The sequence below is a fragment of the Ascaphus truei genome, chromosome 1, assembly GCF_040206685.1.
Source record: "Ascaphus truei isolate aAscTru1 chromosome 1, aAscTru1.hap1, whole genome shotgun sequence".
Taxonomy (NCBI): domain Eukaryota; kingdom Metazoa; phylum Chordata; class Amphibia; order Anura; family Ascaphidae; genus Ascaphus; species Ascaphus truei.
The window spans coordinates 117843787-117867531 of record NC_134483.1 but is presented as its reverse complement, the minus strand read 5'-3'; the positions used below and the strand labels follow the sequence as shown (position 1 = coordinate 117867531).

At 44.4% G+C, this 23745-nt stretch overlaps 1 protein-coding gene across 3 annotated transcripts in view; it reads left to right on the top strand.

Moving 5' to 3' along the window:
• Positions 1–377: 377 nt before the first annotated feature.
• The window catches only part of KIAA1958 (KIAA1958 ortholog), a 123250-nt gene continuing 99882 nt past the window's right edge, over positions 378–23745 (top strand). The window contains exon 1 of one of the 3 annotated variants that reach the window (XM_075593877.1): positions 378–888. The gene's annotated coding sequence lies outside the window, so the exon portion shown is untranslated. Of the gene's footprint in view, positions 889–15316; positions 15569–23745 lie in introns of those variants that run through there. The other 2 variants (XM_075593895.1, XM_075593886.1) reach the window with 2 other exon arrangements.

The window sequence follows — 23745 nt, the reverse complement described above, 5'->3', positions numbered from 1 at the left end:
AGAACCTCACGAGCTTGGGAATACATCTTGCCGCACACACTTCAACAACAACAACAAAAAGCATCCTTCCGAAATGAAGTAATCGATCTCACAACCGGCTCAGTATTATGAGAGCTACGGGAATTATCGGACGCCGTGGACATCAACTACACAGCGCAGATCAGTCCCTTTGCTATATAGATATTAGCCTCTCTGCTTGTCAGCACAGTGGAGAACAATCGGCGCGCGCGCACGTTTCCCCCCTCCCAATCTCCTCGAACGTTCCGACAACAATAGGTACAAATAGAACGTTGTGTGTACGCGCGTTCTAGAACGCCCAGACAGATCGAACGTCCCGGTCCTCCTCCCTCAGGCGCTGATGGGGGTGGAGTTATTGCACAGTAACTCCAGCCTCTCTAAATAGTGAATGGGGAGGTGGGGAGAGCGGAGGCCGATTGCATGTGTTATTACACACTTCCTGTGATATATTTATGACCGCCGCTTCAATTTCCGGTAGCAGATCGGGAGTTATCCCCTCCCCTCTCTACTGCCTATTTTGTATGTTTCTGCCTGAGCCAATGTAAGACCATCGCCTTGCCTGAGTTGCGAAGAAAGGTGTGGGGTGGGAAGGTGATACTGCCTAGGTTATTATATCTACCCTCCCTAAAGATATACTGCTCTAGATGAGTGAGGGTTGGATGGGGGAGGGAAGTCCCAAAAAAGAATAAGGAGAGAGAGGACGTGTAAAGCATCGAGTATCGGAGAAAGACAAGGCTGATCACCTCCCACCCCCATCCAGTGGGAAGACAATCTAATAACACAAGTTATTCTATACTTGCTATAACATAACACTGCCTTGCACGTATCCAAAGGCTCCCCACTGACATGCCTATGGAGATCCACCTGCAGGTAGGTGCATTTGAACGGCTGGGGAATACTATTGTAAGATAAAGGTCATATCTGCAGGAAAGTGTGGGTATATAATGCAGAAGTCTGGATATGTATTGATTGGTGGGGCATGGAACAACAGCTTCCCTCTTATTACATGATGACCTATTTTAAGCGTTTATATATAAATGAGCAAGTGAGTGCCTTCCAGATGATGTAAGCATCCTAGGTGCTTCATATTCAGCACGATGAGAGTTGAGATGGGGGGTATCAGAGATAACAAGCAGGGGTGTCTGGGATCTCAGGGGGTCTAAGTCATATTTCAGATTGTAAGATCCTGAGTAGGGACCTCATGAATTGGATCAGCATGTGGTTACTTGTAATGTCTGTTGCATTATTGTATGGCTCTGCATTTCACCACCATTAGACCTCTGTGCAGACCATGTTGGAGTCTCATGAATATTGTGACATGAATAATCTTTGATCTTATTTTTCTGTATGGAGCTTTGAGTGTGTATAATTATTCCTTTCACCACAGAGCTTGAAATCAAATTTTCTATATAAGGGTGTCAAGAAGAGATAAATACAACATAATATTGTCATAAAGTTATTTATCTAAAGCACCATAGGGATAGCCCGAAGCCTTTCAACTTCAAAGACCAGCTTCTTAACCACAGACAATGCTACTACTTTGCATTCCTCATTCTTTTATCTGTCTGTAATTAATTTATTTCTATCTGTAACACTTCTGTTCTGTCTCTAATAAGAACTACAGTACATTACAGTAACATTTATAGTCCACTCTGGAGTAATAAGTAAATGACAAATGATTGTTTGCTTTACACGGGTTACGCACCACTGCCTTAAGCGTACACCCCAAATAAATATAAGATATGACTTTGAAATATTTTATGTGATGCAGGTCAGAAGTAAGGGGCAGTGGCGGGAGTTGCGTTCAAGTGGAAACACTCAGCCATGAAACATATTTTTTACAGTGTTGTGTGTGCGAGTTAAAATATGTTTTGATAGCTCATCTCATTTTAGGCCCAAAAGCATAACTGAGCAACATTTTGAGAAGTAATAAACAGTTCACGGTGCATCTGTTACGGGCTCGTGAAAGGCTCACATCTCTCTAAGCAAAGGATTCTGGCACAAATCTGAAATATATTCGCAATAAGGCATGTGCGATATCTTGCAGTTGTTGGAGAACTCACGGAGGTTGCCATTTTCTTTCCATGGAGAAAAATATCACCACTATACGCCAAAAAACCTACATTTTTAGGTTTTCACTGCGTGTTTATAGGATGGGTATGAAAAATAGAAAGTACAAGTTTAGAATTACTTTGTGTTTAGCACTTGCTAATTTATCATTTAATCCGAAATAACGTGTGTGTGTGTGTGTGTGTGTGTGTACACACGTACGTATGTACATGTGCGGGTGTGTGTACGTACATGTGCGCGCATGCGTACTCATGCACACGTACACACACGTTGATAGGTGACCTTAGATGGTTATAACTTGACGTTTCATTTTCCTACTGTTGTCTGATTAAATATATTGTTCCTCACAGTTGTTTTGAGCTCTTTCGTGCATTTCCTTGATCACACGCAGCAATGAATTCATTAAAAATGGGCCCCAAAAATAGAGATTGAAAGGGGTTGTTTTCTGTCTTCTACCACGGTTACTACATGACAATCTCTAGGCTGAGTATTAAAATAACAAGGAGCATCGTTGGCCTGACTCTTCCAACGATCCAACATGGAATCAATATGTTGCCACAAAACCATTGTCATTAAAGCTGCAGTTCAAGCAATATGCTATATGTGTTATAGATATATATCTATATCTCTATCTCAGTTCTGCACTGAGAAAATACTTGTAGCATTTTTTTTGGGTGGGGAAAAAAAAAAAGTTAGTAATTTTTAATGTATTCTAATGTAACAAGCATTTTTGTTTCTATAGCAACCATTTACAAAGTCACATCCTCTTCCTCTTCTGAGACAGGCTCTTGCACACCCCTTTTTGCCCTCTTTCTAGCAGTGCATCAATTGTATCTAGTGACTGCCTGGCCACATGATCTTACACACAGAATTTTACATCTTGGGTAATCTTCTGCAGCCCTAACATTGATTTAAAGGACCCCGAGCCAAATCTTCAGCGATCAATTACAGGAAAACGGACTGAATGGAAATTTAGCTAATCACTTGTCAGTGTGCAGATTGTATAGATGCACATGTGGATTTTTTTTTTTTTTTTAACAGCAGCTTGAACTGCAGCTTCAAGACTCCACAAGTGATTTGAATTATTTATACACCTACCTTCTTTGCCCTGTTCTTGCAGGATATTGAAGGAGAAGTATGAGATAACTGCACTGTATTAAAGCAGCAGTATTGAAAAAAATAGTCCAATAGTCCATTGCGGCTTCCTACTGGCACGTGTGACCAGGACATTTAAACAGGTATCGGCACCCCCTACGGAGGGAAGTGTCACGTACGATACACCTATGAGCACGTGACCTGCATACGGGACAAGGGTTAATACTCTGCTCGCAAAGTGGTCCCACTTTTCACCTCCGCAAAGGTCCCTCAAATGGACAGTATCTCCCCTAAATCCGCCCCCATATACCATTTGTCACGTCAAACACACACCTGTGAGCACGTGACCTGCATACGGGACATACCCCCACAAATAACTTCTCGCCTGTAATACTGAGACACACGTGAGTCACATCAATAGATTCAGGCGCTCACGGCGGACGCTACGAGACTCAAACCTTAATTTGAGAGACAAATGGATATCTGTCCCGTTGTACCTCTTAAACATGTGGTGTGTGTGGTGTCAGAACATGCTGTTACAGGATTATAGATTTGTAACTCTTATTATACAGAGGAGATGATATCACATGATACTCTCATTTGTAATAAAGTCACTCTTAGGTTGAATACTTTCTTAGCCATGTCCCCTGAACCTTGCAGAACCCTCCAGAGAGGGCCTTTGAAGGTAGCCCTAAAAGGATTCTGTTTATAAAGTTGTCAGGAGAGCCACATTTTATTCCGATCTCTAGCAAAACAACTGCCCTTATCTCGAGACTATCAGCCTACTAACCATGGTACTTTTAGTGGCCCATACAGGAAAGGTTCACCCTATTTGGCTTAACCGCTGACCTCACGCGACCGTCGCCGAAAAAATACATTTCCATTGACTTCAGTGATTTGTCGCGGTCGCGTCCACTATAGATGCACGCAACGGATTAAATCAACTTGTTTTGACGCGCCGTAGCCGGGACTATAAGCGCAGCCTTAGGGTTCAACATATTTATCTACTGATTTTCATACTCTTCCTTATGTGAGCTTTTCTATCCTAGCTCCCTGTGCTTACATGGTTGTAATCTATAGACCTTAGGGATATTTAGATTTAGACTTTTTGTATCCATGCTTATCTGTGCTATGTTTTTTACTGCCTGTAATATTTTGGTAGAGTTTGGTTCACATTACAGTATGGTCTGCCAGTAGTATTATCATCAGGGATTTGTTCACCTTGTGTGATTTGTCTATATGACCGGCCAGTCATGATTTCATTGGGTACTTGGTCCCCAATGTCATCTTCAATTTAGGTGTATTTCTCCTGTTATTTTTTTGTAGTACCTTTTATGTAACTGTCCGTTATTTATATTGTGTTTTTAGGTCTTTTTTGTTCTGGTTCCATGTGTGTTTTTTTTAAAAATATTTTATGTTAGATGTTTGATTCAAGTAAAAATTATTTTGGACACATTTGTAGTTATATATTCATTTTGATATATCTGAGTGCTTATTAGGGGGGTTACTTTGTTTCTTGTGTTTCTATATTACTTTTCCCCCATAGCACAGCCAGTCCTGTAGTTATCACTCAGGGATATACTGTTTTTTTAATATCATTAATTTTCAACGGATGTGTGTGTGTGTGTTTCATTTCTTTGTTTACCGTGAGGACTGCTGCTCTAAGCTTGATTTGGATGTAAATTTAAAGCAAAGTTTGCACCAGGGTGTTTGTTGTGGGACTTTTTTTCTTCTGTTTTTTTCCCCCCCCCCCCCCACTCTCTCCTGTTCCAGTAAAGCCGTTGATTGGTTGGTTTTTCGGTGTGACAGGCAGTGTGTCAGTGAAGAGGGTGGATATCACTATAATTTGGGGTGGGAGACATGGTGACAGCCTCACTCACTGCAAGGGGACATTGATCCGGTTAAAGAGGGCGCCATTATCAATTTGATTCATAATTTCAAGTCTGCTATGGAAAGATGACTACAGAGTACTGCAAATTGTGCGAAGATGGGTTGCGACGGAGCGGCCTGTAGGCGAGGTCAGTTGAGAGTCCACATGCATTTTGAGGTGAACCAAAACACTTGAGTGGTTTATTTCTCCACAAACTACAAAACATTGGGCACACAATCCCTTAAAGGCAAAATACAAAGCATAAAAAGAAAGCCTACTCCACTTTGGATGATGGCTGGATAGGCCAGTTACCATCCCAAAAACACAACATACAGTACTATCAGGGAACAATGTATATGAAAGTCTTATCTGAGTGTGCTGGTCCTGCGTGTTCAGTTTCTCCAGGCAAACTTCAGATGCAGGAATTGAAGTCCTGCTGCTCCCAATAAGTCGCTTGCCCTATTTCTGTGCAGGCTTCTCTGCAGTGTGAGGCTTTGGGTTCCCCACTGTTCCCAGGCAAATCCCTCTGGTGAACAAGAAGCCTGGATCCCTGCAGGCTGGAGCTCCGTTGTTGCTGGGTGTGAATCCCAGCTGGGTCAAAGGCAATCCTCTTTTAACCTCCTCTCTTGCAGAACAGGAACTCTAACAGAGACTCCAGCAGTTACTTCCTGCCTTTTTAAGTCATGTTTAATCAGTTCATTTCACACACCTCAGGTGTGTAGTTTCCTGACCCTTGTAGAGGGAGTTAACTCCTTCACTCCCTTACACGGGTACTTAAACTAGTGCTACCACGGACATTAAGGCCATGGCTCACTGTCATTTCCTGATGCCTGCAGTGAAGGTTTCGCGTGCAGTGTCACACGGTCGTGCGCACGCTGGCAGTATAATCGCAGCCTAAAGGTTAAAGCAAAAAACCACCCAAAAGTATTTTTTTTTTTTAAAGGATTGGAACTAGAAGGTACCCCTGATGAAGAGCCGCTCAATTTTCAGGCCCAGGGACCCCTCGGTTCCCGAGATGCTTACAGTTTTAGCTTTTGGTGCACTTCTTGGATATTTAAATTTGGCGCTGGTGGTGATCCAATATTGTTGTTCTTTCTGTTTATTTGTAAAGCACCAACATATTGTTCAGCACAGTACAGTGGGGTGTACAGAGTTGTGTATTACATAAACAGAATCACATCTTAATATATAAATCTGAAAGTTGTGGGGTTGTAGATGTGGCCAATCAGATTGCTCCGTATCCCTGCCCCGCCCGCCTCTCATTGGCCTGCGTGGCTCTATGGCTCTGACGTCACCCAACTGCCACTTTCTTCTTCTCCTCACCCAACTGCCACACACACACTCACCCAACTGCCACACACACACACGCACAAGCACCCGGCCACTGTCCTCTTCACCCAGCTCACCTCCCCACCCTAACCCCCCCCGCCGGCTCCCCCCATCACCCGCACCACCAGGCTCCGCCGCTCCCTTCTGTCCCGCTCACCCCCTGCGGCCTCCTCCTTCACACGGCCGCTTCTTGGTGAGGGTCGGCCAGTATGGAGCAGCTCGGGCCCGCCGCTGACCTCTGGTTCCTCTGCCCGGCTCTGCTCCCGCTGCATGGCCGCTATTCCCGCCGCACTCTCAGCTCCTCCTCCTGCCTCTGCACGTTGCGGATGGCGGCGGAGGAGTGTGGGGGGTACAGCGCCCGAGAAAGCCGCCGCTGAGCGCCGCACGGGACTGCAGGCAGGGCCTGCGTCTGAGAAAGCCGCCGCTGAGCGCCGCACGGGACTGCGGGGGGTGGGGCCTGCGCCCAAGAAAGCCGCTGCTGAGCGCCGCGTGGGGGGGCGGGGCCTGCGCCCGAGAAAGGCGCCGCACAGGACTGAGACCTCTGTGTGTGTGTGTCTCACTGTTTGTGTGTGTGTGTGTGTGTGTGTGTGTGTGTGTGTGTGTGTCTGTGTATGTCAGTGTGTGTGTGTGTGTCTCTCACTTTGTGTGTGTCTCACTTTGTGTGTGTGTGTCTCACTTTGTGTGTGTCTCACTGTTTGTAAGTGTGTGTGTGTGTGTGTGTGTGTGTGTGTGATACTGTGTGTGTGTTTAACAGAGAGGGGAACAGAGAAAGAGGGGGAGCACAGAAATATGGGGAGAGGAGGGAGCGGGAAATTTAACTCACGGGCAACGCCGGGTATATCAGCAAGTACCAAATAAGGACAAGCCAGCACAACCAGATACAGAAGCTAATGAGGGCCCTGCTCCTGAGAGCTCACACTCTAGAGGGAATAAGGGACAATGTTGGAACAAAAGGCAAAGTGGCTTCTCAGTGTGGGATGGAGTATACATCAGGTTTAAGTATGGCCCAGCTGCAAAGCTGATCCCATCTAGTTCTGGGGATGTTAGCGTGGAGTTTGGTCCAGCTGCACAGCAGGTCTCAAAAGGGTTAGAGGTGGGGAGGGGGTGATTAGATGTTAGGAGTATACCAGATAGGTTTCCTTGAAAGGTTGACTTTTCAGGCAGTTTTTTAAAATATCTGAAAGTTGGGGGAGAGTGCGTGGTGAGGAATTCCAGAGAGAGGGGGAAGCATGGGAGAAGTGTTGCGCTCTGGCGTGAGAGGAGGTAATGAGGCAGGAGCAAAGGTGTATTTTGTGGTCACGTATGGGGCGTTTAGAGATATAGATTTTTGGGTGAGGGCTGATATATAAAGGGGGGAGGGGGCAGGCGTCGTTGAGCGCCTTGCAAGTCTGAACTAGGGTTTTACATTTGATTTGAAAGAATATGGGAAACCAGTGTAGGGATAAGCGTAGTGCAACGGTGAGTGAGGTAGATTAGTCTGGCAGCGGCGTTTTGGATGGATTGGAGTTAGGACAATAGGAAGCAGCAACTTCATTCATTGCGTCCTACTTTTAGCCCTGTGCTTTGGCAGCTATTTTATTCCCCAGGAAGGGGGGGGAGAAGACTGTCGGGTAAAGCAGTAACAACCGTGGAGGTCCACAGGGCTGAAAATAGAGGTGGTTCATCTCCGTGGCACCCTCTAGTTTCAATCCTGTTAAAAAAAAATATATGTCCAGGGGATAAAAAAAAAACAGAGCAGCTAGGATTACTGTTTTCAAAAAATCTTCAATAAATAAGTTAAGAATTCTTCTAATAAATGAACACCAAAAAAAGGAAAACGACATAAATATTCCTCTGAATGCAAACTCCCCTGGATGATTCATCAGTGAAATATTAATAAGTATGGAAAGAAAGCAAAGGCAGTTTAAAGAGAAATGTGTTTGTTAATTCTCCAACTGGGATTCATGTTTTAAAAAGATATTGTGTTGGCGGGTAGAAAAAAATTCTGCTGGACATGTATTATAGTAAATGCATATTAAATAGGCACATCTGTGGAATAGACTTTGATTAGGGCTGCATGACCTAACTAATATGCCATTTGTTATATTCCCTACATATCTTCTGGTTTGATTCAATTTCTTTGCATCAGTGGTGCGTTGTGCTACAAAAAGCACACCCAGTGCACGCCCTATAAATAAATTGGTATGTAGCATGTAAGAGGGAGCTGGACTCGCCATCACTAATCCATGTGCCTGTTCAGAACAATTTTGTAAAATCAAAAGCTGCAAACTGGTCAGATGAAAACCAGTGAAGAGTAATTCACATATTACCAAAGATTCAGTCCAATAACCGTAGGGATGCCATGAAAAGATTCCCTTGGGTACTTTTGAGTTCTGCTCATAGCTTTCCAGCTGTACGTGGTATTTCCAAACATTCAGCAGAACTTCCTATATTCACATCCAGATGTACTGTAGTAGACTTTATCCCGTCTGGTACGTTACGGCAGGGGCGCGCAAACTTTTCCCCGTGCGCACCCCTGCCTCCTCTCCTCTGCACCTTGCACCCCCCGCATCTCTGCTCGGCCCCGGCGTCATATGTTGCATGGGGTATTGTGATGTCACATTGCCATGGTAATGTGACATCACGTGACATGACGCCGGGTTACCATGACAACGCGTCGTTGGAAGATAAGTGTGTTATAGAGGCCTCACGCGGCCCCCTGGAATTTAATTTAAATGCCTGGGGGAAGAGCGTGGGACCTCCTATAACTCTCCCCCCCCCCCCCCCAGAAAATCTAGTGCCCTCCAGTTTGCGCACCCGTGCGTTACGGTGAGATGTTGGGATATTCTGTACCAACATTACGATTGAATCCTATGAAGACTCGATATTCTGTGTTGCATTGTAATGTTACATTATCTGGGGCATCCGTGTAACTCGCTACATCTGTATGGGGATTATTTGTTGAGAAGACAGATATCCAAACTTTAACATGATTAGGTATCTTAGAACATGATCTAAAAGAATAAAACATGTTTTTTTTAAATATTTTTGTGATTTTTATTCATACACTTTTCCAATACAATTGTGTAGAAAGAGTAGAAACAGTACATTGAGCATTAAAATACGCTTGAGTCACATTCATTATTTTTGTGTATAGAGTTGGCAACAGAAAACTACAGTCATTCATAATTTATAAAAAGTACATTTTATAGAGATACCGGTTTAAAAAATAGGCTATTTTTTTGTGTATATTTAATATATTCTAATATATTCTAAAATATTTCCATGATAAAGAGTTAATTTTTAAAGAGAAGTATATCCAAAATAACATACGATCTCTCCCAGCAAATCCAAAAGTGTCCCTTTAATCACTTCTACCCTTTCATAGGGATTGTGTACATACTTTTTTTTTTATTATTCTAATGTTTCAAACTATACGAAAACATCACAAAGTAAATCTAAATAACTGAATAAAATCGATAGCGAAGCATGAGCACTCTGTAAAGGGGAAAAATAAGACGGAATGCATGTGTACGTTGACTTTGTATCCATCTTATAAATATAGTTGTAATATGTATTTGTCCATGTGTGCTATGCAACATTTTGGATAAAATATTAAATATTTATTAAACAACTTTAATTAAATTTTTTTTTTTTAAACCACCATATGATAAAGGTGTTTGCAACGTTTGACTCTATATATTCCCATCTACTCACTTGAGTTTGTAATACATTGTGCAGAGTAAATGATTACTTCAGTATTAGGTGGTACCGTTTTTAATTTGGACTAACAATTGATATTATAAGACAAGCTTTCGAGCGTTTTCCTCTATTCCTCAAGATCAAGAATTACTTTAACTCATAGAAGCTTTGTAAACCAGTATTGCTGACCTGGGTAATAGAGGAGAACTCTCGAAAGCGTGTCTTCTATAATATGCATTGTTGGTGCAGAGTAAGGGAGTACTTTAGTAATAGGCGATACCTTTTTTTTAATTGGGACTATCACAGCTGGACTAACAAAGCTATTTGTTCCTAATTCATAAAACATAGTTGAAATGCATTCCCAGGCGCCTAAAATTGTTCTTCCGGCACCTAGATATTGTACCGATGCTATGCATGCTGCCAGCGCAGTGAGCTGCCGTCACCGGCGAGACCAGAAACATCGTGGCCCCATCATGCTCTGATAGTGCCCCCCCAGCAATTATGGGTTTTGTTTGCCGATGACTGACTCAAAATACATACTACAATTATGGCTGCGTGGTCACCAATATAAAGCGGTGACAATATCTCCCCATGGCTTTGCAGTTTTCTATTGGCCGCTGGAGCGAAGCTGACCCTAGCGCAATGTGGTCTCCACTAGGTATTTTTGTCTGATGGTTCAGGAACTGTGGGGTCCCTAAAGCTCAGGGGTCTCCATATTGGCTCTGGGGTACCCCCAGGTAATAAAAACAAAATTAGCAAAAAAAAATTAGCCTGACAGGACTGCTGCTTTAAGATGAGGTCATTTAAAAGACTGCACAGTGTATCCGTTTGGTTTTGTAACACATTATAGAGCACATGGTATACGTGAGTATATAGCTATATTAATGTAACTCATCAGATATTTAAAGTTGTTTGGCTAATCGTTTTATACCAAGACTCGCCCCTCCTTGCAGCAGGTTAAAGGAACATTCTTGGGCGTGATTTGCCTGATGGCATTTTGGCATCAGAGGTCATGTGATGTGATCACATGACTTGACGTTGGGGTTGACAGTAGATATTACATGGCTGCTATGACTATTGCAACCTCCGTATATATTGCTGAGTGGGACCACACCTTTTACTGGCTTGCTGAGCAAGTGACAGTCTAGCTTAAAAGGTGCAGCTGCATGTAGTGACATATACTGAAGGTGCAATAAACTGCAATATAACACATTCTCTATCAAATTAATTGTGGAGGAGTGGCTCAGTGAGTAAAGAAAACTGACTGGCACAGAGTTTGAAGCAGAGGAGCCTGGTCCAATTCCCGGTGTCGGCTCCTTTTGACCGTGGGCAAGTCACTTTATCTCCCTGTGCCTCAGGCACCAAAAACATAGATTGTTAGCTCCACGGGGCAGGGACATGTGCCTGCAAAATGTCTACGTAAAACTAGCAGCGCTATACAAGAACAAACTATTATTATTATTGATTTTGACCTTGGTTGAGGGGCATTGGACACGTTACATAGCAGCAAGAGGTTAACTTGCAAAATAACCATTAAGATTATAGAAAATGTATTATATTGTATGTATAATATTATGGACAAAATTAAAAATATATATATTTTTGTCAACATTTTTTTAGAGGCAATCTTAAAAAAAACTATTATACTTTGTATACATATTGCTTCTAATTCAATTTGGTCCTATGTGGGACTATACTCCACAGAGGCCGGTTGGGTCGTTTTCGACATTAAATCCCCATGACCTCCATGAAACGGCCACTTCGGAGTATATAGAATGACCCTTTCAGACCTATAATTCAGTAAGTGGTGCTTAGCTATAAGATCCCATTATGACTCATTCCAATGAATGAGCACTTTAGCACCACTTGTTAAATATGGTCCCAAATCTATGATGGAGCGATCCCTCTTAGCGCCCTCCAATAAACATTTATTTTAAACAGTTTAGCAATGCAATCGACTTCATTATACATGTAATTGTCAGCCAAGGGGTTCATATGGGCCTTGCTATTTCTGTCCCAAATATCTTACTGACAAGGTGGTCGCTAAATAAATGACTGTTCAGGACTGGTTAAGCACTTCTACCGACCTGTACATGCAGCAGAAATTCCACATTTGCTGCAATCGGATGAGTCATTCAGAAATTTTCGATAATCACCATTTACTATCGTTCACAGGTCCCAAAGCAATAGATGTCTATTTTATCTCCGAAGCAGAAATCTGTTAAATGATTTTTCAATGATTTGATTAAAAGCTGTGCAATGCGGCAGGCATAAGCTGGGGTTCTTGTTAAAATGGACAAGTAGCAAAAAGTGTGACACTGTGAGTGCTTATTTTGCATGTCATTACCCAGAATCCCTGGCTGCAATGGAAGCAGTGTTTGCCAAGAGATGATGGGCAAAGACAGGGTTGCAGACCTGTCTGAGACATGCAAATGCCCCACAAGTGGTATTTTCATTCAATGATTAATGTAACCAGGATGGAAAAAAATGAAGGAAAAGTAAATGTAATGTTTTTTTGTCTGTGTGGCACGCAGCTTTAACATTTCAAGCTGTATTTGTTATGAAAAGCAAATGCCTGCAATAGATGAGGACAGAATGGGGGGTGGCAGGAGATGACCTACAGTAAAGGTCAGGCTCAGTTAATTACTAATATTATTTGTCCTATCCCAGTCACATAAACTGTATATATAATGATTTTATACAAATCCGTGAGCAGTTGGACATCTGGTTATTGTCCCGTTTGGAGTAAGCTATAGACACTTGCCTGGAGACTTTTAGTACATTTTTATTTATTCGGTGATTATTTACCACACAACCTTTTTAGGCGCAACATTTGTGCATTTCAAACTCCATTTCAATTGAGCGTGTGTGAGTCTACGTACTATGCTTAAATTTCTCCATCGGCTCTAGCTACATAAAAATTATTGTTTCAGTTTGCTCTGGCGCACACAAATGTACTACGATTGGCATACAGATGTAATTGATATGTACTAAAAAAATATTTTCATATCCTGGCCAATTAAAAGTACGTCAAAATTGTCTGCCAAGTTCAACTTGGCATGAACCCTTAAAGACTAATAGTTTATCACTCTTTGATAAAGTCTCGGACAGAGACGAAACGCGTCAGAGTTTGTCTTCTGCGATGTACAGCATGTTCTAATAAAGCTGATTTTATTTTCATCATCCTTTGACTGGACTCCAAGTGCTGTGACCGCCTCAACTCAACTGTATTACCAGAGAATTAAGTTGCTGTGTGTGAAAGTAGGGGGTAACCAGGCTACATAATAATGGGTAAGCCATCTGGTTACCCCTGAAACCGTGGGGTCCCTGGTAGCTAAATAAGCACCATAAGCCAGGGACCAGGGATAATACATGTGGAAAATAAAGTGACCCCTGCTTTTTTCTGTTTTTATGTTCCCTTGGCCCTAGAACTGTGAGATTTCTCGTGTGTCCGTTTTAGGGGTGATATTTGGGTAGAAATGCAATTATTTTGTTTGCAGGAGTTCGGGGGCCGAAGATACCGGTCTGTAGTCCTTTAATTCTCCCCGGCAACCAGGCATGTTTCTTGCCGGCATAGTTTGCTGTTACGCCGGGTGAATTACACCGGGGCAACCCTGTGTTCCGCAGACTCCTGGATTTCGAGCCCAAATATCCCAAATCCATTTCCCTTATAAGTATAAGATTCCCCAATGTGTAAACTTTATTAAAGTATACTTGATAATGTTTTAGATATTTACTATAAGGCACTATGCAGTCAGCCAGGGTATCAGCATAGACGCCGGCATGTCTGTATATAGAGTCCGTAGTTCAAAGAGGAGAGGATGTCCAGAGGTGAGAAGACTGTTTGGTGGGCGCGGAAGGGTGAATTGCCAAGTCCGGAGAACAAAGGACACCCTGTGGGGAAACCTTTTGTATCTGCCAGACTTGGTGGAGCCTGCCCAGCGGGTGGCAATGAGTTAGCTGGGGGAGATAAAGCTCGTAGGCGCTTCTCCCACTGGCTAAATCATGTTTCCCGCTCACCCGGCTTTTCGAGCCAGCTTGGCACACCTTCTCTGATGTCAGCCCAGAGATGAGCCCCTTTTTTCTATTGGTTGGCGGGGAACAATTCCCACGCTCAGATTGGTCGCTCCGCCTTCCTCCATGCTAAACATAGCTCAGCGGAAGGTATGTAAGGAGAAGCCCCAGTCGGAACCAGACGATTTGTTGGCTTGAGTCGATGAAGCTAGGGCGGGCTTTTCAAAGTTGCTGTGTCCCAAATAGCAGAGCAACCGACTTTGTTTTGAAGCTAGGAAAGTCTGCCCTGCAGAGACTAAGTCAGACGTGAGGGCCAAGTTCTCATCTGAGAACGTAGCGGTCGCGGTCAGGAGTTCCTGCCGGAAACATTTCCAGGAATATCAGGACTAGGTCCCGGTCAGGAGTTCCTGCCGGAAACATTTCCAGGAATATCAGGACTAGGTCCCGGTCAGGAGTTCCTGCCGGAAACATTTCCAGGAATATCAGGACTAGGTCCCGGTCAGGAGGTCCTGCCGGAAACATTTCCAGGAATATCAGGACTAGGTCCCGGTCAGGAGTTTCTGTTGAATCTTGGTCCAGAAAGTCCGGAACAAGGTTCCGATCAGGGTAAGTCCTTGCAAGCGGGCGCCTTGCACCTAGGAAAGGCTAGATCTCAATCCCCAGACTCAGTAAGTGTATATATTTCTGTATTTTGTGTTTTGTTGTATTTTCGAGGTTTTATCCAAATAAACCCCATTTTATTTCACTGCCTTGTTTTGCCTATTGCATGATCCCAAATATATAAATGTGTTAAGAGACCTCGTCTACCGTGATACTGTGTCAACCGAAAATGTATTTGATGCAGCTCTGATGTTTCATTATATAGATTAACAAAATGTATTATTACACTAATAATTGGTAGTTACTGATACTAGTCAAGCATCCCAATAGCCTGCACTCATGACCCACAGTCACTCCTACCAATGACTGCCATTTACTGCATTTATTCCCTCACCTGTTGTCTTGGTTAGTTTCCCAACATACCATTTAGATTGTAAGCTCTCCGGGGCAGGGATTTCCTTTCCTATTGTCTGACATTGCGGCGCTTATTGTATTATAATGCCCTGTACTGTATTGCCTTTGTCAAGCGCTGAGTACACTGTGGGTGCTATATAAATAAAGATATACATACTAGTTACAATTTAAATGAAAACAGAATTGTGTATTTTTTTATTTATATAAATCAGGTATTCAACATGATCCAAACCTGGCTTGTGATCCCGGGTGCAGAGAAGTGTTCTCGTATGTTAATGGAGGAAGGGAGCAGCGTTGATTAAGAAGATCCTAGGGAGTGATTCATGTGATAGGCGGAGAGATTCCTGTGATGTCAGATGCTATCCCTGAATACGGAAGGAGAGCCAGGGAAGACACGCCACCCGATCACACAGTATATCGGCACCCCACACTACAGGACCCAGAGTGGTCAATCTGCTTGATTTTATTCTTGAGCATGTGAGTGCATTGGAGCGCCTTGGCTCTTGAATTGTTTTTATTCAATTGTGTTACACTATATTCTCTTTTTTTTCTTCTCATGATCTGAGAATCCAGCATCATCCATTTGATTCATACCACCTTTGCACCTTAGAGGAGTTCTTGTGCTTATTGTGTCCCTTCTATGCTATTCTGAGGTATCGTGTAATCCCTCTCACCAGCAGCATCTCCTCATGATGATATTTATTTATACCTTTTCACTAATCACCTTGTCACTTGTTATTTGGGTTTGCGCTTTAAAACCTTCCTATTCAACATGACGCAGTGGGTCAAAAATATTTTCAAACAACAAAACTTTTCTTATGTATGAACCAAAAGACAAAAAGCCTCAGTGCTCCATCCAATATGAGACATATATGTAACACCTTCCCCCCCCCCCCCACCCCAATCGCAGAGAGGGACCATGTGAGGAAATCTACCATCGTGTTACCAGGTGTGGTGTGTTACCTGATAGGCTCACAGAGGCCTGAACCTCCGCCACTGGGAGCCTGGGGTTACCTGATCATTCGTCTAACACAGCGCCTCCACCTGTAAGGGTTCCCACCTGAGAGGGATGGTCCTCTTACAGGAACCACAATAATAAAACGCACACAGTGTATGCTAATAACTGTTTACTATTGTAACTGCTAATAATACTTCGGTACCTGTACCACACAGACTAATGCATATAGCCATACACATAGCGGTGCACACATCAACGTTGATATTCCCCAAAGTACCTGGGAGCTGGACACCAACTCCTTGATGTCCCTATGTCCAAACCCACCCACGTGTGTTGGAGATAGCGCTATCCCTTGACGTGTTGGTGCACTATTTATAGATACCTGCCCGGGGCTCCAGCCCGTGGGTGCCGCAATACAATTGGATTGGATCCGCCTGATCCGATGAGACGTCCTCCTACGCGTGGGGTGAATTCCAGCGTGGATAATATCACCATGGCTCCGCACTGTCTGTACCTTGACGGGGATCCGCCTGCAGCCGGCAGGCCACAGTAACTGCTTGACGTGGCCTCCGAGAAGATAGTCTCTATAACTGAGGGGTCTGAGCCCAGACCCAGCAATCAGGCTGCGCGACACTGGGTGTCTCCTTAACTAAACAAACAGCTAAAGGGGCAGATCTCCTTATGTAGGGCCTGTCCCTGAAGCAACCACAAACTGGAGCAATGGTAACTTATCTGGGGCCTCTGGGGTAACTAGGCCTAGTGCCAGGGGCTACTGCTCCCTGCACACACACCCTAACTCACCCAGCTCCAACTGACGTTCCTCGCAAGCCCGCGAAATGTATCTCTTTGCTCTTGCCGAGAATCCTGGCCTCTTATTGGCCACTATGAGGCACCTGGTGCCTGTCTCCCTAGGCCTCATGGGGGTTGCAGTCCCGCGGGGGCTATAGCTGCATTGGGGCCGCGTGTGTGCTTGTACTGTGCATGCGCGACTTCCTAATGGCTGCCGCAGCACCCCGCTAGCCGGGTGCACCGCTGAGACTACCAGGACTCGGAGCGCTCCCTGCTCCGGCCTCCACCCTTGCAAGTAGCCGGCGGGTCCGTCGCTGCCTCCGGCGGTACCCGCGACCGCGCTGCCCGCAAGGAGGGGGATCTCGGGAAGCTCAAGGGGACCGGGGCTACATATAGTAAAATATTTACCTGTCTTCTCATAAGTAAGGGTCATTTAGGCCAATTCTTTGGCCAAAGTATTTTTACACCTGTAACCACTCCAAGGTATACACTTTCTACAGGTCCTAACACTACTGTACCTGCAAAAAGCGCTCAGAACCTCTCTAATGGGGGAAGAAATGTCTTAACGACTGGTCACTCACTGGTGCATAACGAGACCTGCCATTTAAAAACCTAATTTAAAATTACTTTTAAAAATGGTATACGTGGTTCCAGACTTAAAAATACTTTTCCCAACGAATTTGACTAAATGACCATTACTTATGGGAACAAAGATAGATAAGTATTTAACTATGTAATTTGTCACATTGAGTTTTTTTGTCTTTTTGTTCTATTACACACAATCTCGGTAGCGCTCCTTTTTGACAGGTGTATAGGGTGTGGGGGTTTTTTGGTTCTGAGCTTACTGGGCTGTATGTTTTTGGAAATTTGGATTGGTAAACAATTTGAAGGTTTGTGATACCCTCCTCTGGTTTCAGGCTCTCCCATCCCACGTTTTCAAGCCGCAAAACGTGAAAAATCCCATGCTTTAAAAAAAATGAATCCGTTACTCTATATTACCCCACTGCCTGATTTATACGTGGAACATTCACGGAAAGTCTGATTTACACTTACATTGTGCATACTGTGTTGCACTATTATTTTTATTTTTCATATGTCCCTGGATGAAATTTGCGCCCTATTTATTTATTTATTATTTCATTTTTTTTCTTCTTCCCCTGCTACATAGTGTCAATGATGACAAGCCATCCAGGTCCAAATAATGCAAAGCAGCCCCAACCCATCACACTCCCAGCATCAAGCTTGATGGTTGGGATAAGGTTCTTCTATTCGAAAGCAGTGTTTGGTTTTCACCAAACATAACGTTTCTTATTGATGTGCTCCTTGGCGAACTTCAGACCGGTAGCAATGTTCTCTTTAGGGAGCAGTGGTTTCCTCCTGGCTATCCTTTCATGAACACCATTCTTGTTCAGTCTTTTTCTGATAGTTGAGTCATGAACACTCACATTAGCCAAGGCGGAGTGGCCTTTAGATCCTTGGATGTTACTCTGGGGTTCTTTGAAACTTTCTGGATGATTTGCCGTTTTTTTCTTGGAGAGTTTTTCGTAGGACGACTGCTCCTGGGTACAGTGACTGTGGTCTTGAACTTTCTCCATTTGTAGACTATCTGTCTGACAGTGGATTGGTGGAGCCCCAAATCCTTAGAAATTATTTTGTAACCCTTTCAAGACTGATGAGCATCAACAACTGCTTTTCTGAGGTCCTCAGAGGTTTCTTTCGATCGTAGTATGACGTTTTTGGTGAAGACCAAACTCACAAAGTTTCTGATCTTTATATAGGGTGGAGCCTCCCAAACTCACCCCTGAAGATCTACCTAATTATTTAATCACCTGATTCTAATTATCCCCTTTTAATTTAGCTGATAAATCCAGGGTTGCACTTACTTTTTCACATACCCTGACTCTTAATTAGTCCTTGTTTGTCTATTTCATATATCATTTTGTTTCAAAAGACAGTGAAATGGTTAATATAAACCCTATTGAATATTTAAGAACCGACTGGTTAACTGATTGACAGTTATCATGGAAAAACTATGGAATTGTCTTAATTATCATTGGGGTTCACAAACGTTTTCTTGGCACTGTACAGTATGTATCTGTATGTATATTCGTGTATCAAAGTTGTATTCTTTTAGTCAAAGTAGTTAAAAGAAAGAGGCAATCCTGCGTTTATTTTTAATGTTCTTTTTTCCTTACTTCCTACTCTAATTGAATTAAAGATATTTTACAAGACAGCAATGACTGTATCTAAAGGCACTACAGGGTTGCCTAGGAAACTAATGGATTGCTCATTGCACGGTGAGCACCTTGACTCTCTGGGTGTTATTCATTAAACTGCTGTAGTGCCGATCGGGGCACTATCCCACAGAGACTCCCATTGACTTAAGTAGAAGTTTCTGTGCAATAGTGGGCTCGATTGTGGACACTATCACATTTTAATGAAACCCCTGTTGTGTTAATATTTTCTTTGGTTATTAATGCATTTTACAAGTCTCACTGCTATACAGGCTGCTGGGCTTCTCCGTAACTGGCGAACCTGCACATGTACCCTTCGTAGTGTTATGTTTTTTTCCTTTCCGTTTTCCTTGGCCATTAGTTCATAGTATGTAAGTGGGTAAAAGCCAATGCACCATTAATTGGGCATCACAATGTTCTGATCTATGGGAACCCCACTTCCTGAGTTACTCATCTGTGTGTTGACCAGACAAAAATACTAGTCTGGGGGACACGAAATAGTGGCTAGGATCAACCAACAGAAACTTATGACATTATCAGGAGGTAGGACAGCCAATATCTCAGGAACCGAGTGGTCCCCAGCAATCGGAGCTCTGTGGATTCACTCCAGACACCTGCCCTAGTTTTTCAGCAGACTGACATGCAGTCCTCCAAGTCATCCTATTGTAATCAAAATAGGTACAGACAATTGTCTTGTACCTAAATCAGGGCTGCACAACACGCGGCCCACGGGCCGCATGCGGCCCGTCTGGCCTCTCTGTGCGGCCCTCGATGAGATTTAAAAAAAAAAAAAAAAAAACTTTGAAAAAAAAAAAACTTTGAAAAAAAAAAATGGCGCCGATTCCCTGTGGTCCCGGCGCGCATGCGCTAGGCCCGCTCCGCCCCCCCCCCCTTCCCTGCTCCCAACGTGGGGTGGAAGGGCAAGTAACTCTCAGCTCCTCTGCGGGCCCGATTTCCCCCTCCCCCCCCCTGCTCCCAACGTGGGGCGGCCCCCCTTCTTCCCCCCTCCTCTCCCTCCCCACTCCTCTCCTTCCCTGGTAAACCCTTGCGGCCGCATGCTGTCTGTGCCCTCTAGGAGCGCGCACAAGCAAACGCGTGCGCTTCCTGTAACCCCCCTTCCCGGCTCCAGCAGGGGAATGCGCTCCACCAGTCCCGCGACCCGGAACTTCAGGGTCTGTTAGTAGAGCGCGGTTCCCCCTGCTTCACCTGCCATCGCCGCCATCCACCACCTCCTCTCCTCCTTTTGCCACCGTCGGCGGCAACAGAGTCTGCTCCCGCCGCCAACATCATCTGGTAGGCATGGGGAATGCTGCCTTGGGGGGGGGGGGTGTATGCTGACTTGGGGGGGGATGCTGCCTTGGGGTGGGTGCCTTGGGGTGGGGATGCTGCCTTGGGGTGGGGGATGCTGACTTGGGGTGGGGGGGATGCTGCCTTTGGGTGGGGGGGATGCTGCCTTTGGGTGGGGGGGATGCTGCCTTGGGGTGGGGGGGATGCTGCCTTGGGGTGGGGGGGATGCTGCCTTGGGGTGGGGGGGATGCTGCCCTGGGGTGGGGGGGATGCTGCCTTGGGGTGGGGGATGCTGCCTTGGGGTGGGGGATGCTGCCTTGGGGTGGGGGATGCTGCCTTGGGGTGGGGGATGCTGCCTTGGGGTGGGGGATGCTGCTGACTTGGGGTGGGGTTGCTGCTGACTTGGGGTGGGGGGGATGCTGCCTTGGGGGGGGGGGATGCTGCCTTGGGGTGGGGATGCTGCTGACTTGGGGTGGGGATGCTGCTGACTTGGGGTGGGGGGGATGCTGCCTTGGGGGGGGGATGCTGCCTTGGGGTGGGGGATGCTGCCTTGGGGTGGGGGATGCTGACTTGGGGGGGGGGATGCTGACTTGGGGGTGGGGTGATGCTGACTTGGGGGGGGGGGGGATGCTGATTTGGGGGGGGGAATGCTGACTTGGCGGGGGGGGAATGCTGACTAGGGGGGGATATGCTGGTTGCTGACTTGGGGGTGGGATGCTGACATGGAATGGGCTGGGGGGCTGCCGATATGGGTTGTGGGGCCTGCTGTTATTGTTGTGGTGCCTGCCGATATGGGTTGTGGGGCAGGGGGGGGGGGAGAGTGATGGGAGGTGCAGGGGGGAGAGTGATGGGAGATGCAGGGGGGTGGAGAGGGATGGGAGGTGCAGGATGATGATGAGGTGCTGGAGGAGAGACGATGATGATGATGATTTTACCCGTGCGGCCCAATTTTTTTTTCCTTGGAGCAGTTCGGCCCTCCGCACTTTACGAGTTGTGCAGGCCTGACCTAAATGATCTTTGATGCTGTGATGGTAGGGGTAAATGTGACTGATTTTAATAAAGGTCAAGACTGCCATTTCCCCTGCATGTCAGTAATACATTTGTATTATGTTATACAGGCATACCCCGCTTTAAGGACACGCACTTTAAGTACACTCGCGAGTAAGTACATTTCGCTCAATAGGCAAACGGCAGCTCACGCATGCGCCTGTCAGCACGCCCTGAACAGCAATACTGGCTCCCTACCTGTACCGAAGCTGTGCACAAGCGGGGAGGCTATAGAGCCTATTACACATGTGTTATTTACATCAGTTATGCACATATATGACGATTGCAGCACAGAACATGCATCAAAAGTGGGAAAAAGGTAGTGCTTCACTTTAAGTACATTTTCGCTTTACATACATGCTCCGGTCCCATTGTGTACGTTAATGCGGGGTATGCCTGTATGTGTATATGTATTCTGTAGCCTGGTTCCAGCACTTCAGGGACCAGGGGTTAATTTTATTTTCAGCTAGACTGTTGCAACGTGGTCTGTCATTTTCCCTGTGTTTGGTGTTGCACTTTCACCCACCAACCAGGGGCTGGGCTTATACTGCAAACCCCTAGCAGCTAAATGAGATAAGATCAGCTCTTTGTTAGTTGTGAAGTCAGAGTTTTTTTTTAGTTGTTGGTTTTAGATTTAATTTGAAGAAGCAGCATTGGAAGAAGCTGTATGCAACTTGAAGATACTGCTGTGGACTCTGTAGGAAAAAAGCACAGGGTAAATCTCTTTAGGGGGATCCCTGCACCTAAGCTTATAGGGTAACCCCAGTGACGTCATCCCTTGTGGCTTCCTATTGGCCCGTGTGACAGGGACATTTAAACCTGCTACTAACAACCCAGATGGAGTTGGGTATCTGGAGCTAAAATTAACGCGGTTCAGCTCCGGAGATCCGCTGTTTCAAACCTATTAAAAATAAACCCACATGTTCTGCTGCTTTTAAGGAAGAAACTTGGATTGTTAAATTGTTTACAGAAGGTGGTTATATAGCAGGCTACGTGAGATACACCTTTATCATATAGGAGTTATTAAAGCAGCATTTTATGACCCTGCAGGACACCTTTAATTAAAGCTATAGCTATTTACTATGTGGCGCTATCAAATTCCATGTCGTGTCCTACGCAGCCCTTTTTCTCCATCTCATTCAATTTGAGTGTCAATTAAAATAACGGTGGTGTCCTTCTTAGTATAATATGGTCACATTTAAAATCGGGTGAAAAATACTCAGCGATGTAACGTCTTCCGATGTTCTATTAATACAGGCTTAAAAACCCTATTCTGACATCCACGGCAGCAGACGTGCGCTGTGTGATATCAAAGTCTCCAGGTTAGAAAAAAGATGGTGCTGGAAGCGCTTTCGCTATTAAACAATAATTATTGTGACCTAGTGATACAATAAATGAAAGGTGCAAGGAAAACTGATATATGAGGCTAGGCCGACTGATACCAAAACTGACCGAACAAGATCAGAACAAGTACAAACAACAAATACGAACCAGCGCCTTTAGGAAATGTCCAAATGAACGAATGGATGATAATGGAAACTTTGTTTGAAAGTCCAATCCTGCACACCTGGACCAGCGTGATGGATCCGTAGAGGGACGTCTCATGATATGCGGGATTTAAACACAAAAGAAAATCATAGTGTTTACGGTTTACAATAAACAAGCAACAAACAAAAACATACACAAACCTGAAGCCCAAAAAAACTAAACAGACAAACAACAAATAAAACATATAACAAATTAACAGATAACAAATAAAACGGCTAAACAAACAGTAAATCTAATTTATTAAAAATATATATTAAAAGAACAATATAGTTCCACAAAATGGAGTGGTGTGATGCTGCTGGTCTGGTGGTAAAACCAGAATCCCACTGGTTGCCCCCCTTTTGCTTCATCACATCCACTCCATCTTTTGCCGTTAGGCAGTTTATTGTCACTACTATATTATTTCCCCCTTATTTTTCCTTTCCAAACCCTACCTCCCCCCTCCCCCCCTCCCATCACGCCAGTTATTGGCTTGTGTATTTATAGATTTTCCCTAGGATAGTTGTAGCATCCTTCAAATTGTATATCCTAGATTGATTTCCTATATTGTATATTTTTCAATACAATTGATATATTTTGGTATATTCCAGTGTTTTTTTTTTTGTTTTATTCACATTGAGTGCTGGGAACATTACCTCTGTTGCTTTATAGTTTTGGGAGGGTCAAGTGTTCCTCCTGCCATTCCCGTGCACCAGTCAGTATATACTTTATACTATATCTTGGGAGTGCTGTCTGTAACGCCATACTTTTTTTATAATATGTAACCATAATACATATACATTAAAAAAAAT